Source organism: Coptis chinensis, chromosome 7 (genome assembly GCF_015680905.1).
Source record: "Coptis chinensis isolate HL-2020 chromosome 7, ASM1568090v1, whole genome shotgun sequence".
Classification (NCBI taxonomy): domain Eukaryota; kingdom Viridiplantae; phylum Streptophyta; class Magnoliopsida; order Ranunculales; family Ranunculaceae; genus Coptis; species Coptis chinensis.
The window spans coordinates 40,636,331-40,652,998 of NC_141462.1; the positions used below are offsets into that span (position 1 = coordinate 40,636,331).

At 37.5% G+C, this 16,668-nt stretch overlaps 1 long non-coding RNA gene across 1 annotated transcript; it reads left to right on the plus strand.

Annotated features, from left to right (window-relative positions):
* Positions 1 to 9,861: 9,861 nt before the first annotated feature.
* On the plus strand, positions 9,862 to 10,357 carry LOC147487539 (uncharacterized). Its single transcript, XR_015200735.1, has 3 exons — positions 9,862 to 9,930; positions 10,017 to 10,240; positions 10,331 to 10,357. It is a non-coding gene; the product is annotated as an uncharacterized LOC147487539 (long non-coding RNA).
* Positions 10,358 to 16,668: the final 6,311 nt, after the last annotated feature.

Consider the following 16,668-nt stretch of genomic DNA (forward strand, 5'->3'; position numbering starts at 1 on the left):
GAAAGCGAAAGTAGAACTTGTTGGAAGAAGAAGTCCATATTTTTTGAGCTCAAATATTGGGAATTTCTGCTTGTACGGTACAATTTGGATGTTATGCATATTGAGAAGAATGTTTGTGATAGTATTATAAAACGAAGGATGACCTTAAAAGTCGTCTTGACCTTGTTGAGATGAATATTAGGAAGGAACTGGCACCAGAAACAAGAGGAAATCGAACTTACCTTCCACCAGCATGTCATACATTAACTAGAGAGGAGAAAGCAAAAGTCTGCAATACTTTGCTTGAGCTGAAAGTGCCAGATGGATATTGTTCGAATTTCCGGCATCGCGTGTCAGTGCAAGATTTGAAATTGTACGGTCTCAAGTCTCATGACTGTCATATATTGATGCAACGACTTCTTCCAGTGGCTATACGATCAGTGTTGCCAAAACATGTGAGATATGCCATCATTAGGCTGTGTTTCTTCTTCAGTTCTCTTTGTGCCAAAGTGGTGGATGTGTCTAAGTTGCAGGAAATCCAAGACAATTTGGCGGTTACATTGTGTTTGCTGGAAATGTACTTTCCACCATCATTTTTTGACATTATGGTGCATCTCACAATTCATCTTGTACATGAGGTCGAGCTTTGTGGTCCAAGATTCTTCCGTGGATGTATCCATTTGAGAGGCAAGTACAAGCTAATTTCTTATATTTTTCAATAATTCAACGAAAGCTTCCCCTTTTCTCTAACTCTTATATGTATTAAATTTTAGATTCATGAAGATATTGAAGGGGATCGTTGAAATCGAAATCGTCCAGAAGGATGCATTGCAGAGAATTATCTTGTTGAGGAAGTTGTAGAGTTTCTTACTGAGTACTTATCAGGTCTGCAAACCGTGGGAGTTCCTTTAGGAAGAAACATGGATACCAACAACAAAGAAAAAAAAGATACAATATCCAACGGGAAGCCTCTTGGTGGTACAAAGGTTGTTGGAGTGGAACAATACTCTTGGGAGCAAGCGCATCAGTGTGTTTTGCAAAACACAGATGACGTACAACTTTATATTGAGTAAGTCGGCATTAATTATACCTAACAATGTCGTCTACAAGAAACTATGAAAGTTTCTTGCTTAATTTGGACAGTTTGATAGTTACTGTATTTTCCTAATTATGTCTTTGTAGGAAGCATATGGAGCACCTAAGACGTAGTAATCCCCTTAGGTCAGCGAAATGGCTACAAGATGAGCACCACCGCACCTTTATTTACATTTAATACCATATTATAAATGTGAACTTGGTATAACTAATTGAACTGATTGAACTGATTGAACTTCGTAAAACGGTATACTAATTGAACTTGCATCACATTTAATACCATATTATAAATGTGACTAACAAGTTCCCAAAACCCAAAAAAGCGTGGTTGAGGAAGAGGAAATGATTCCCCTGAACGATCTCTCAGACATCTTGAAAGTTGTAGCTCAAGGACCTCGTCGAGACGTTATAAAATGCTCTGGCTATGTTATTGGGGGTTTAAGCTTTCATACAAAGGCTCATGAAGCATCACTAGTAAAACCGTAATAGTGGTGTAAGCTTAGTGGCTTCAACAAGGCAAATTGCTAGTGCCAAGGATAAAACCCAGTCATTTCGAGATGTGTTATTCAAGAAATATGGTTGCTTGACTATATGACGCTTAAAAGTCCCAGATTCAAGTGTGATTGGGTTGACAGCAGAAATGGCGTCAAAGTGGATGAATTGGGTTTCACATCCGCCGATCTTGGTAGAATAGGCCATAAATCAGACTCTTTTGTTATGGCCTCCCAAGCCAAGCAAGTATTTTATGTACCCGACCAGCTCGACCCAAGATGGTCAATAACATTGAGGGGGCTCCCGGAGAGACTACCATGAGGAGGAGAATGAGGATGAGATCAACGTTGGTTGCTCTATTGACCATACAAACAGTAAAAGTTTGCCAGAAGTTGACTCTTTGGGTTCTTATGCTCGTGCAAATTGTGAGGGGATATGGGTCAATTCGACCTAAAACATATTTTCTTTCATTCCAAAGGAGTTGGTTTATCTTGTACCAGATATTTTATCATTTTAGTTTATCACTAGAAAAGTTTGTTTCGTTAATTTTTGATAAGAGCCCAAAACTGTAGTTTTAACCCCTTAATAATCATACTGTTAGACCAATTATGTGAATAATAAGTAAGAGTTAATACTGATTACGTGTTTTTATGCATTTCAGGCTTCAAAGTCCATTATGTGTAGAAATGTGCCATTTTAGCGAGATAAAGGAGCAAAAAGTCAAGAACTTCCAAATGCCATATCTTTAGACTCAGACCTCTGAATGAGGTCTACCTTATGTCAAAACGACCGGCTCGAAAGAGCTTTGCAATGGTCCAAGCCTTGACCCAATCAGAGGAGCAGAAGTGGACGAAAAGTCTGTGGAAGCCAACTGCAGCTGAAGAGGCCTTTTGATTTGAAAGAATTGGGTTTGGGCCTAATTCTCTTGGCCCCAAAACATGGCTCCAAGCCCATGCACGATTTTGGATCTGGATGTATAAAACAAAAGCTTGACTCAGTGTTAATGGCAGTCGTAGCCAGTAGTTAGAAAATAGTAGATAGCTTAGAATAGAAAGTAGCCATTAAAATAGCTTCTAGATCTAGTTTTATTAAATTGTTTTTGATTAAGTATAGTTTCAAATCTTATTCATTTTATTAGATTAAACCTTGAATCTTGTTCTTCATTTGATTAGATCAATAAAGTAGTATTCTTTATCCATTTCGATTTTTGTCATTTCCAATTCTAGATCTAATTTCAATTCCTCGTCCTTATTTCAATTTAGTCATTAAATTAGATTTCATTATTGTTAAATTAAGTAAATTTCAATGCTTTATATTATGTTTAGTTTTAATCTGAATGGAAATGATTATGAATGATTCAAGGCTAAACCTCCATTAGAGGGGTTGTGAAGCCTTGATGAAAGCTTGATTCCGATTATCGTAGAGTCGTATTTTTCTATTCCACTCTAGAAATGATTAGTTCACCATGAGAATGGGTTTAATTGTTCACATGCTAGTTATGAATTGGTAGAAATGCCATGTATAATTAGGGATTAGGAATAACCAATTGTTCTCATGGGCAGTTCAATTCGATTCACAACGATTAAGTCGTTAGTGGATTAAGTTGAGTTAAGGTGGAATCAATCCCCCTCTAACTCCTTATCATAGAATCAACGAAGCATTCCCTTAGTATTCTCGATAACCCACTAGTTGCATCTTGTGGGTAGTTGCATCGTAGTATAATTCCCTTCGTGAAAACTCTCATAGACTTAAAAAACGACTAGTTAGATTAGAAAACATCCATGCTAGAGCACTAGGAGTGGAACGAACTTCTACTCCACTATATCTCATTGCATTGAGAGTAGAAGCTTTGATAATCAAACACGTAAAAGAATAGTTCTAGTTTACTTACGTTGTGAATTCATAGTTCATTTCGTAGGTGGACTATTCATTTTATAGTTATCAATTTTTTTCCTCAATAAAATTTATTTGGGTTTATTTTGATTTGTTATCTTCTGCTTAAGTAAAATTGTGTAATCATTTTAGAAGTTATAGTTGTTATCTTATTTGGCTTCATGTGCTTTTATTCATGTCTACACTCTACAGGAATTTAACATGGATCCAGAAGAAAACTTCAATCCTAACACGGAAGTTGACGAGACTCTTGACTCAGACATGGATCCAGAAGAAAACTTCAATTCTAACACGGAAGTTGACGAGACTCCTGACTCAAACATGGAAGAAAATGTGACACAACGTCTTTGGAGAAAAAGAAAGGTAGAGGAGCAGTTATATGCTCACGCCTTACAAAGATGAAAGAGAATGAACGCGGATGATGTTGTATTCAATCAAAATGGTCAACGTATTGGTGAAGGTGGGAAAGATTTGGCTAGCTACTCAGGTTTGTTTGGGCTTTTCGAGTTTCCATTGCTACTTATGGCAATTGGCATGATGTCAAAGGAGAAGCGAGACAGATTATGGAAATTTATAAAGGTAAAAGTTCGAAAATAAAATTACTTAATTAGATAGTCTTAATTCTTTGCTAGTTTCAAAATCTCTTGTATGTGTTTAAGGGAAATTCAACTTGGAAGACCACGAAAATGAAAGGTACTTTGCAAGATATCGGTGAGAAATGGAGAGAATTCAAGAGCAGTGACCGGGTTCTACATCACACCATTTAAAGACCAACTCGGTTGCTTAGAAAACCTCCCAGAATATCACGAAAAATATATCAGCCAAGAAGATTGGGACAAGTTTGTTAAATCGAGATTGACCGATGAATTTCGTATACTATTTTAACACCTAATTTAGCTTTTTTAGTTTTTTTTTTTTTCTTTCTTTCTCTACTTGCATGAATACCATTTGGTTGTATATGAGTGTGGAAATTGGAGTCACTACATAAGAATACATGATGCTCTGCATCAAGCTAGGATGAGTTGTTTCATTTAAGTCATAGAAGAGAAATGATGGGCTTATCTGCTTTTGATCTAGGCGGAGTGTCGGCTTTTGAACTGGAGGGAATGCCAAGTGCTTTATAACGATATTACTTAGGAAGTCTAACTGGGGCAGGATCAGCCCCAACGAGAATAGAAGCGACTCGCTTCCGGCTGGCTTGTAGTCGTAGTCTTTTAGTTTCTGTAGTCGGCATTCCCATAGAAGATCTACAATGTTCCCTGACAGCTGTAGTTGTGTCAGAAAACATAGTAACATAGAAAACTTGGAAGGGTGGACAATTAGCTATAGCACCCGCTTCTCTCTGGGCTTTTTCTTTCAGAGGGTCTTGCTCTCCTGCTCTTCCCCAGCTCTTATTCCTTAGCTGGCTTCGTTCAGCTGACCTTTACCTTACAGGCTTTCTTTCTAATGAAAGGGCAGAAGAAGGCGTCGTGGGTCACATCAATTTAGTTTGGTCTTAGCTTATCGTTAGGGCACTAAAATAAAAGGCTTGAAAGCCGCTAGCTCGCGACTTGAAATGTGCCATGCTTCTATAACAAGGGCATTACGAGATTGAGAGGAAGTGGTATGATAAGGCCTGCAAGAAGGCCCCGAGCCACGATCTATCAGCGCTAAAAATCACTGGAACGGAGCGGAGTTGAAGAGCAGTACTCCTTCTCTTGAAAACTCACTTCTTCTTAAGGTTAGGAGATGCTCGCCCGCCTACCGGATTGGAGAAAGAGAAGATCTCGACTAGGACTGAGAGGAATCTCTAGCGGATCTTTTCTAAGCCGAAGATGCCTCTGCTGAAGTATTGGGGTTTCAAACTGAGATTTTACTTTTCTAGTAGGTTTACCGGATCGAAAAGAATCCCAGGAGTGCTTTTTCTATGTGTAATAGTTGTAGAGAAAAGTACCGAAATTGATATTAAGGGAGGAGCAATACGGGATTGCTTCAGCTGGCGTTAATGGGACATGGAGGGCTAAAGGTTTAGCTAAATCTCTGTTGTTGCCATTAAGGGAGGAGTCCGAATTCGATTCTAGAAGACAGTTAGGGGATGATCGTTTTGAGCAGATTATGACGGAAATATATTCAGATGAAGAGAAGGTTGCTAACAATACCGTAAAATTAGTAGAAAGGATGACAATGAATCACTCCTTGTCCGATTTATTTAGTGCTCACGCGACTAATGCCGATGGATAGAGCATCTAGAATAGGTCTGTAATTTGTTTTCTCGATCGTCATAGTTGGTGAATACCTCATTGTATTCAACAATGTTCTTTTCATTTTATTTTTGAGGACTCGATGAAATGGTTAAGAGCGCCCGGTCCCACTTCATTGTTTTGATTTAGCATGAGGTGGCTCATCATCCAACTTAAACATGCCTCTGTTATGTTGACAATTTTGAGTTTTGTGTGGCTATCTCAGGTACAATCCCTGACCCCAACCATCCAAATGTCAGTTACAACAATCTCATCGAATGAAAAAAAGGTGGCTAACAAGTATTCTAACTCACACTCTGATTGAAATAGGATGACTCTTTACATCTAAACAACGAAAACAACAAGTGAAGTTGTGTTAGAATTCTATGCGCCACCAATCAAATAAATATCTATGCGCCACAGAGTACAATTCTACAGTCTCATGAAACAGAACAAGTTCCTGTCCATCAGGAACTTCTTATTGATCAAGGATACGTGCCAATATCTCATAAGTACAAGTGTAGGAGAGTCGAGGAGTTCGTATCTTAGGTGCATTGTGTTATCTATTTATCTAACACAGAGTACAATTCTACAGTCTCATGAAACAGAACAAGTTCCTGTCCATCAGGAACTTCTTATTGATCAAGGATACGTGTATGGTTGGTGATAGGCTGTACGTGCTTAGTGAAATATCGAGATTAATATGTGTGTACTCATGGGCTATATAAGGCTACAGGTTGTATAACTGAACGACTGAGCTGACAGCCAGGGAGCTCATAATTGCTCCAGGTGGGTTTCTTAGTCTATATTCTTGTTCAAACCGAGCCTTTAGGATTACCTTTAACTAGGCAGTGTACCCGGTTGGTGCGGGTAGTAGATAAAGGTAATTTGAACCATCTTTTGATAGACACTTGCATGGGGTAAGGATTTACTATATTCCCTTTTCCTGTTCACGACTTGATTTCTGAGTAAGAACAACCTGAACCTTTGTTTTTGAAGGTCCATCTAGGGATGTCCTGTTGTGATTTATGTTGGGGTAGCTCAGTGCAACTCTAAAGTGTTGCTTCAGAGTGTTTTAATTGTTAATTGGAATGTGTGGTAACCCGATTATCACTAAAACTATAGATTTCTATATTAGGAAATTTAGAATAGATTTTCAAACTTACTAGTCTGTCACAATTATTTCCATTCAACAACTTGCTAGAATGCTAGCTAACATAATGGAGTTTAACCTTTAGGTATGGTTTATAGTTATACGAAATTGAATTCATTGGCTGATGAATATCACACCGCCTGAACATGAAATTTTGTCTCCCCAAGATGTACATGCTACTTACTTATGAACCTGTTTTATTGTAATCTGTCTTCTGATTTTCATTTCACTCTAATTCTAGTGGTCGATAGATGTGAGAACTAGGTATATTACATTTTTTTGGGGTCATATTATCAGTATTTTGAGTTTTTCAATTGGCTTATAAGGTTTCGTAATCACAAGAATCAACCCGTGTTAGTAAGTTGGTGTAAGCTCAGTATGACCTATTTTATGTTGGGATTCACTTTTTGCATAAGAATGTAATATTGTAATTAGAGTTTGATCCCAAGAAAATGTGTAGACTGAAGAGTATGTATGCAACTCACAACGTGAGTTTTTTCTTTAGCATTTCTCAAAATATGGTATTCATAGAAAATACTTAATATTTCGCTATCAATTTTACTGTGCAGCTATATGTGTCCCTTTTCCTTTCTAAATACATCACTAATTCACTTGGACAATAGGATGTTGCGCTGCTCTCTTTCTTGAGGGCCTTTCTAAAGAAACACGCAGGCACCAATAATGTAATAAGGTGGGTTTGGCTAGACTATTACCAGTCCATAAAACTAACATCCAAGTAGCTTAGAATGAAATTTTGTTATCATTCTCATCATATAACCCTGTTGAATACTATGAAATCAATAGCTCTAAGCCTCTAACTGATTGATGTTTTTCTTTTTATAATGAAAGAATTAAAAGAACTTCAGGACATTAGAGTTAGCATAATTTTAGTGCGGTTAGCACATTAGAGTAGCATAAGAGTGCTAAGAGTAGCATAAGAGCAACTTGTTTTTCAGCACATTAGAGTAGCATAAGAGTGCTAAGAGTAGCTTGTTTTTCAGCACATTAGAGTAGCATAATTTCAGCACTCTTATTCTACTGTTTTATTTTTTCCATCTAGATGATACTGTTGATAGATGATTCGAGTCTAGTTGCGTGTGGGGATTGTATTGTCAGTTTTAGCAGGCTTTTGTCCTCACCCAAATGAGATGATAAGTGTAGAATTGTTTTGCAGGAAATTAGCAAGCTCAATTCACAAATGGGGCAAAAAAATATAACCACCGTGACGGAAAGATGAGTTTGGCTAATCTTGGTGAAAATTTAGTACGTGCATTGTTAACATTTGTCTAGATTCCACAGACACGCATACACCATGCAAATATGTTCCGACTAAGTTGTTTGCATGATTATTGTTTAACCATAGAAAAAGAGTTGGGACCAGCTTTTGATCCATCCGATAGGACTATAATATGGAAAAGATCGCACCAAATCCAAAAAAGGAACATACAAAGACGATGTCGCTAAAGAAGTAGATGAAAAAAATCGTTAAGATCAACTTTTTGTCAATACTTTTTTATGGTCCTTATCAATGCTTATGTTCTAATATATTCCAATTCCTTTTTATTTGAAAAATATATATTAAGGATGTGCTGAAAAAGCAAGTTGCAGAGGGGAAGGTATCTACTCAAGGAAGCAAAGACGCCTTTAACTTTAGCATTAGGCACACCAACATTACGTCGTCGTGAGATCTCCGGGGAAGGGGTTATACCCACCACGCACTTCAGCCTCTCATGAAACGTGGCTCACGTAAACACATCGCTAACCTTGAGTCAACAATTCAAGAGGACCAAGAAAGAATACAAGAATTACAGACCCAAAATTTGTTCGAACAAAACCGAACTCGGGACTTCAAAAAAGAATTAAGGATGGTGTTAGAAAGAGTCCAAAGGTTGGAGAATGGAGGCTCAAAAGATCTCTTCAAACAAATAAGCATTACTAGTGTCATAGAGATCATATGGTACAGCTCTTCTACTAAACATCAAGGGCATAAAGTAGTGAGAAAATTTCAGCAAGTAAGTATTTTTTGTTTATCATGATCCACAACTTTCTTTTTTGTTCCATGCGTAATAATTTGTTTTTTTGACATGTAGTCCAAAGACAAGGCCAAAACAACCCAACCGCCATCAAAGCTGAAACCTAGTCATGTAAAGAGAGTATATAAGAAAGGAACAGGTCAATCACCTTCTTTGGGTCCCAAATCTGGTCTAGGGAAGGTAAATTTTAATTAACTTTTGCAATATAGAAATAATTTGCTTTGGTTCCAATATGATTTGCTTGGTCGGTTACAGAGCAAGAGTGTAGTTTAGCTGTGAATTCTAGAACAAATATTGTTGCTAAAGGATTGGTCTATGAGGAGTGTGGACCAAACGATAAAATTCACGGTCATCTTTTGGGATCCGGGAATTTTCGTGGTGGCGGTTAAGTCACTTGTTTCTAAGGATGTTTGGTCGCTACCATCTTCCTATACAAGTGAATGATGAGATCATGTATGTGGAAGATGCAGTTGGCACAAAGTTCCGTGGGCCAAAAGACTTTGTTCTCCTTTTAAGGACATTCGAGGTAAATTAAGAGAGCCTTTTATATGCAATTATTCATTTTTCCATGCATAATAATTTTTTTTTTTTACATGTAGTCCAAAGGCAAGGCCAAAACAACACAACCATCATCAAAGCTGAAATCTGATCATGTAAAGAGAGTAAATAAGAAAGGAACAGGCCAATCACCTTCTTTGGGTCCCAAATCTGGTCTAGGGAAGGTAAATTTTAATTAACTTTTGCAATATAGAAATAATTTGCTTTGGTTCCAATATGATTTGCTTGGCCGGTTACAGGAGCAAGAGTGTAGTTTAGCTGTGAATTCTAGAACAAATATTGTTGCTAAAGGATTGGTCTACGAGGAGTGTGGACCAAACGATAAAGTTCACGGTCATCTTTTGGGATCTGGGAATTTTCGCGGTGGCGGTTAAGTCACTTGTTTCTAAGGATGCCGGTCGTTACTATCTTCCTATACAAGTGAATTACGAGTTCGCATGTGGAAGATGCAGTTGGCACACAAGTTCCATGGCCAAAAGACCTTGTTCTTTTTAAGGACGACATTGAGGTAAAAGAGCCTTTTATATGCAATTTTTTAATTTCCGATTCGCTATGATTTTAACGCCTGGTTGGTTTGAATTTTCAATAATTTAGGAAGAGACAAGTAAAAGTAGTGCTAGTCGTCATCAAGGTCCAATTGATTCTTTCAAGGGACTGCTCAATATCATGCTTCCCGGAACCCATGGTGTGGTATTTTTTCCAGTTGGAAAAGAGTTGTTTGGAGAAGATACAGAAAAATTTGTTATCGAGAAATGTGATTTGTTGGATGTGTGTAATATGGATAGCTTAGAAGCTGTTTGTTTAATTGCATACATGAGGTAAGCATATCTTGAAGGTTTTATTATTGGTGATTTTAATCAAATATTAGTTATTTAAATTTATTTATGACAGTGATTTTTTCCTTTTAGAATCCTTTACAGTGAATTTGTGAGCTGCTTGCCGTGACATCGTTGGATTTGTTAATCCTTTATCTTTTACAAGAGCAGATGGAACTGCTAAAACTGAAATCATTGTAGAAACATTGCGGAATGCAAGTGGAAAGAAAATTGTTCTCATTCCTTACAATCCAGGGTAAGGACATAAACGATCCTATCACAGTGTATTGTTTAAATTGATAAAACTATCAATTGTACTGATTGTTTTCCATTCTTTTTTTTCCCCCTTTTCTTTCATAGCGGCCATTGGGTTTTAATTGTCATTGATCTATCACGTATGTCTTTCATTTGGTTGGATTCGAAGCATGGTGAACCAAGCTCAGATATAGCAATATATTTTAGGAGGTGAGCATAGCTATATTTTTTGACATATCTTAACATTTTGAGGTACTACCATAGTGAAGGTACATAAATGATTGAATTAAATGAAGTACTAAAAACGTATCCAATTAGACTTCCCACTAGCGATTGTGAATTAAATGTTTTGCATTTATCTTTGTGAAGTCACGGTCCTCACATTGCAAAGGGTTGATGGGAAACGAAGTTCACTGTGGGACAAGATCAAGGTAAACAAATCCTACACATTATTGTCTTTTTTCTTTGAAAAGTATATGTTTACATATGTTGTGAGTCTATATGTTAGGGGCCCATATCAACCAGGTGGCACAGAGTGTGGGTATTATACAATGAAGTTTATGAGGGAAATAGTAGAAGCTTGTTCAACCGGATCATTTGAAAATAAGGTATTCGAAAGTTTTGACAAACACTTTATTTGGCTCAATTCAACGACTTCACCTTTATTCTTATATAGTAACTCTACATGTTGTGCTTTGACTCATCCAGATAACAAATTTAGAACTGAAGGAGACATACACGCAAGATGAACTTGACGGTGTTCGCCTCGATATTATTCATTCATCCAGAAAATGGGGTGTTTCAAATGGGCGAATGAGGATGAGTTTTAGCTATGTTCGGACCCTCCAGTTTAATTTATGAGTCTTACCTTTTAATTTATGTTTGATAGTTTATTGTACATTTGGAATTTGTTGGGAAGATGGAAAAAAAATTAATGGAAGTTTTTTTATTATTATCTTTTTTTGCAATGTTTGATAGTTTATTGTATATTTTGGAATTTGTTGGGAAGATGGAAATGTTGTATGTAGGCCGGCGGTATGTAAATTTTGTTATGCAGTTCAGTTTTTGATTGTTATTAGTTTTATTATTAAAAAATAATATATATATATATATATATATATATATATATATATATATATACCACGGTTTGGCATAAACCGTAGTATTTAGTATAACTATATACCACGGTGTTATTACACATACACTAATATAAACCACGGTTTCAATAGCTTATATGCCACGGTTCTATTGACAACCGTGGTATATAATGGGCATACAAACCACGGTTCTTTGAAAACCGTGGTATCCGTTAAATATATATACCACAGTTTTGCTATTATTATATACCACACCATCTATTGTCACGGTTGTATAACGATTGGTAAATATATTTATACCACACTTAAAAACAAAGGGTATAAGTGTTATTCTAGTAGTGTTCCTTCGCATCTTGCCACGCCATGGTAATTTGCCGGGCTTCACGCCATTTATCGCCTCTACTATAGCTAACTCATCAAAGCCCACTTGGTCGGATAGGGTGTAAAGCGCGAACCCGATGAGGTTGTATCCTCCACCCTTGCCATTGTGATTGCGAACGATCGAATAATCGAATAATACAATTGGTGGGTCTCACAATGTCGACCCCAACCCAATCCGTGAAACATGCACAAAAAACAGGGAAGAAACATATCATTATACGGCAAATTAAAACAGGCATAAGAAGATACTCATGCCTCTTGCTATGGGCTCGGGCTAAACTTGACATTAGGGTCTGGGGAATATCATAGAGTGTATGTCCCCTAGCTAAAGCAAGGAAAATATCACAAGTTTCGTCATTCATAGAAGAATAACGCCATTCCCTTCTAATGTTTAGCATGATCCAAAACATAACAGTGCCCACGTTCATAGACAGGCTACCAAGGGCGACGTTATAATCCCCTTGGTCCTCTATCCTAAAGATTCCTGCTCCGTAATGCTCATGCAAATCATCATAGTTATACATGTACATATTATCTACCAAATAGGCCCATAAGTCTTGTATTTTGGCCGGCATAGCAAGTCCAAGCACAAAGGCTAGCAAGAACCTGGAAATTTCCATTGGTTCATCCCCGATGGTGATGGAGAACACTTGTTCTCCATCTGGTCTATCAAAGAACTTACAATTATTATAAAAATAAGATGTAAGTGCAGGAGAATAAAGTTCATCGAACTTACCAATAGTGGCTCCCCACCGCTAGAATGATCACTTCAAAACCACGCACCATAGGTGTCACTTTGGAACAAGTCTTCAAAAGATTGTTCCTAAGATGATCTGAGGAATGTCATCCCCAATAAACTCGCTGGAATAGCTGCAAAGAATCCTGGAACAACCCACAAAAATTGGATTTATTCGCGCCCATGGGATCGGGGGCGCTGGGTGCACTCTGAAGAATTTCGAGTTCCGTGCACTTGGCGAGGGTAGGCTTCACTTTTGCCCAGGATGGGTGCTGGGTCGCTTCGGGATGAAAACTGGAGTTCCAAGTTTTGGGGACAGTCGCTCGGCCACTCTGGCTTGGCGGTAGCTGGTCACGCCTCGATGAAATTCTCGACCGATTACAGCCTAGAGCGGTGGCGCCCACTAGGGCATGTGCACCCTCCGAAATGCTTGAGTTGCTAAAATGGAGAAGAAAAATGAGAAAAGTGGGAGTGACATTAAAAGAGATGAATGTTAGGTGTAGTGTGGGTTGTGAGTGAAGAATGAATGAAGTTTTTATAGGTTTTAAGTTGCTAAAATGAATTGGGAAGTTGCCAAAAAGCTTTAAGGCAATTGCTCTAAACAAAAACTCCAAAACCAAAACGAAAACAACTCATATTCTTGATTCTAAAACAACCCTAATATCTTTTAGATTGAATTTAGGATAGAAACTGCCTAACTCATCGAGATTTCATCTTACCACAATATCTATTCATAGTGATGCCCATATGTATTTGAATTGTTTGGGGGTGGTATTATTTACTCTAGCATGATTTGTTATATGATCCTCCATTTTATAAGTTGTTTTGGAGTGAGGATTAACAATTCGGGAAGGTGGGATTAACAATAAAGACAATGCACAATTTGAAAAGAACCATATTATATTAAAAATGAAATTCAAATACAATTAACTAGCGAATTTAAATTTAACTACGGAATTTAAAAAAAACTTAATATCCGAACTAATAAAAACAATAAAAACAACTAAATAACATCGAAACCACATATTTTTAGAAACCCTAGCCACGTGATGAAGATGGACCCTGAGATGGAAATTGGGCCTAGGATGAAGAAGGGCCCGAGCCATCCGTCCTTTGACGACGACGCTCATGCCTCTCAGACTCATCTGAAACAGAAACCTCCAGGGGTGGCATGCGTCGTAGAATCTCTACTCGGAACAGGCTCTGTGTTTCCATTTCTGCCTTCATCTCTGTATAATGCGCAACCTGACGCTGGAGGACTGTCTCCATGTTATAATGGAAATCCGACTGGCTCTTGTCGAGCATTTCAAAATTCGTCTGAAGGGTATTTTGTTTCATTCGAATTTTAATATGCCTATCTCGTATATCTTCACAAATAGCATAAATACAACGCACGCCAGTATGCAACACTGACATGCGTTATGAATCAGACGTACACCTTTCCAAGGCATCTTCATCCAAACATGTCATGTCCTCCCTTTCCTCATCCGAATCAACCATCCTGTCCTCCGGCAACATCCAAGTCTTTTGGATACACTCCGTATAAATTCTTTCGTTTGAATGTAATTTCAACATAGTCTGCTCAGTTCTTGGTTCCCCCCTCCCAAGACAACATTATCTTCGTAATTAAAGCAGGAAATGGTGAAATACTCTTCCCAACTCGTCTATTCATATTTATCAAAAACTCGAGGATACAGAATTTATACCTCTTCTCTTGCAATATTCAGATAATGTGCAGACATGTCAAACCAATGTCGCTCACTTTCTCCTTCCCAATGACGTTCTTACCAATCCACTGAGCTACAGCCAGTTGGTTGGTTCGCAGAGATGACTGTCGAGCATAATGAGAATTCGGATTGTATTGACCTTCCATGAGAGTGTCGTTCATCAATGCAGGAACTCCAGTATACTAGGATTCCTGCACGGTGGCGTCGAGGTGGCGTTCAGGCGTAATGCCTAGAATCTCAGCCAACTTCTCTCTTGATAATTCTTTCCTAACCCCAGCCACCTTCATGAAAACTTTTCGACCATCCAACTCTCTCTTCTTATAGAATTGTTCGACCAAATCAGAGTGGTAGAAATTATCTGTCGAGTACCACAACCTATTCCAATTCCTCCTAATCATCTCGTCACGAAAAAATGGCGCGAAGCGGTCAGCCGTAAAAGCTTGTTCCAGCAGAATACTTCATCTTAGAATCATTGAAAGTTTTGAACTGATTTGGGGGTTTGTATATGGTGTAGTAAACGATGTGAAACAACCCTACTTAATAATAAATAAATAAAAACGATGGTGGTGGGACAGCTGTTGTGCGACAGTTCAAATATTTTGTGGTTTTTTCCTAATTTTCGGTGGTTGCAAATGTTGGGGATGGTGGTGGGAGTGTTTTGGGTAAGGTTTTGAATTTGGGCGTGGTTGTATTTAGGTTTCTCTTTTTTATATTTTAGGTTATGGTTTTGAATTTGGTAATGGCAGAATTGGAAAGAATCATGATTCTGTTTTGTTTGGAAGAAGAAAATGCATGCGCGTCACACATGCGTACCTTGAGCCTAAGCCCAAATCGATTTCGAAATTCGTCGATTTTTCGCTCAACTTCAACCTAAAATTTCCGCTTCGTTACCGGTCTGATTTTTGCGAATGAGTTATGGAAATTATCAGGAGAGAATTTCCAATCCAATGATCCATAAAACACTCAATTCCGACTGTGGATGACATATAAGAAGATGAAAAATGTCTCAAATGTGCATGATGACGTAGTTATCTTGAAACGAATGAAATCTAAATTCATAGATAATGTCAACCCTAATTGAAATATGATTAAACAGCCTAAGGCAACACAAATGGAAAGTTGAACAATCCAGCACGGAAAAACGAACATCCCACCCCCAAACAAATTTTTGACAACAGAGTTTGAAAATTTGTTTTTAAAAGTGGGTCTTTTAAAGTCGATTCGAGACTTCCTAACTTACTATTTTATAATTTTAATAATTTTTATTTTTATGAATAAGATTTAATATAAGAAAAACAAGAAAGCAATAAATGCATAATTCACACCATAGAGGAATATGACTCAAAAATCGAGAAAACATGCAAGAGTGGAAAACGTGAATTATGTTAAACGTGGACTTAGGATCTAGTACTTACATCCACACACTCTTTAGGGAGGGCCCGGTTACTTGAGTGGTGCACTTACTAATATATGGAATTGTAAGGAAGTACACCAAACAACAAAATGAGTCGTTTATAGTCAGATACTAGAGACTTTAACAAATAACAGGATATATATATATATATATATATATATATATATATATATATATATATATATATATATATATATATATATATATATATATATATGCCCTTCGGTTTTCCATATATCAACAACCTAAAGAGTTGGGGGTCTTTCCATAAATAAATAACATAGAATGTACCCTCAAATAGAATCAAGTACCAAGATTTTCTACAACGCAACTTATTGAAATGAAAGCGAAGTCTGATGGATCTAGAATGTAACCGCTCATACACCTTCTTTTTCGCCTTTGAACGAGAGGGTGTCCAAGTAAATGATCATGAGAAAATGGATGTTTGTGGAAGATATGGTGGATATGGATGAATTTTAGACGTAAGGAATGGAAGAAATGAGAATGTAGGTTTGGCACAAAACTCATTCATGGTGTAGGTGGGAACTGTCTCAATTCTGAAAATGAAGGTATCAAGTGCCTTTCCCTTGGGAATTATATCTGTATTAAGAGGATTTAGAAAATCATTAAGTACAAAAGAAACAAAACGGTCAAGCGCAAACTCCAGGTTCCTTTGAAAAGGTGGAAGGTGGGGAATATTGGTGACGGAAGATGAATGAGTGTCAGCTAGAGCTCTCAGGTCTAGATCATTAGAAGCCTTGAGATATGCCAGACATTCCTCAATAGGTGGGTCAAAAGAATCACTGGGATAGAGGGTGAAA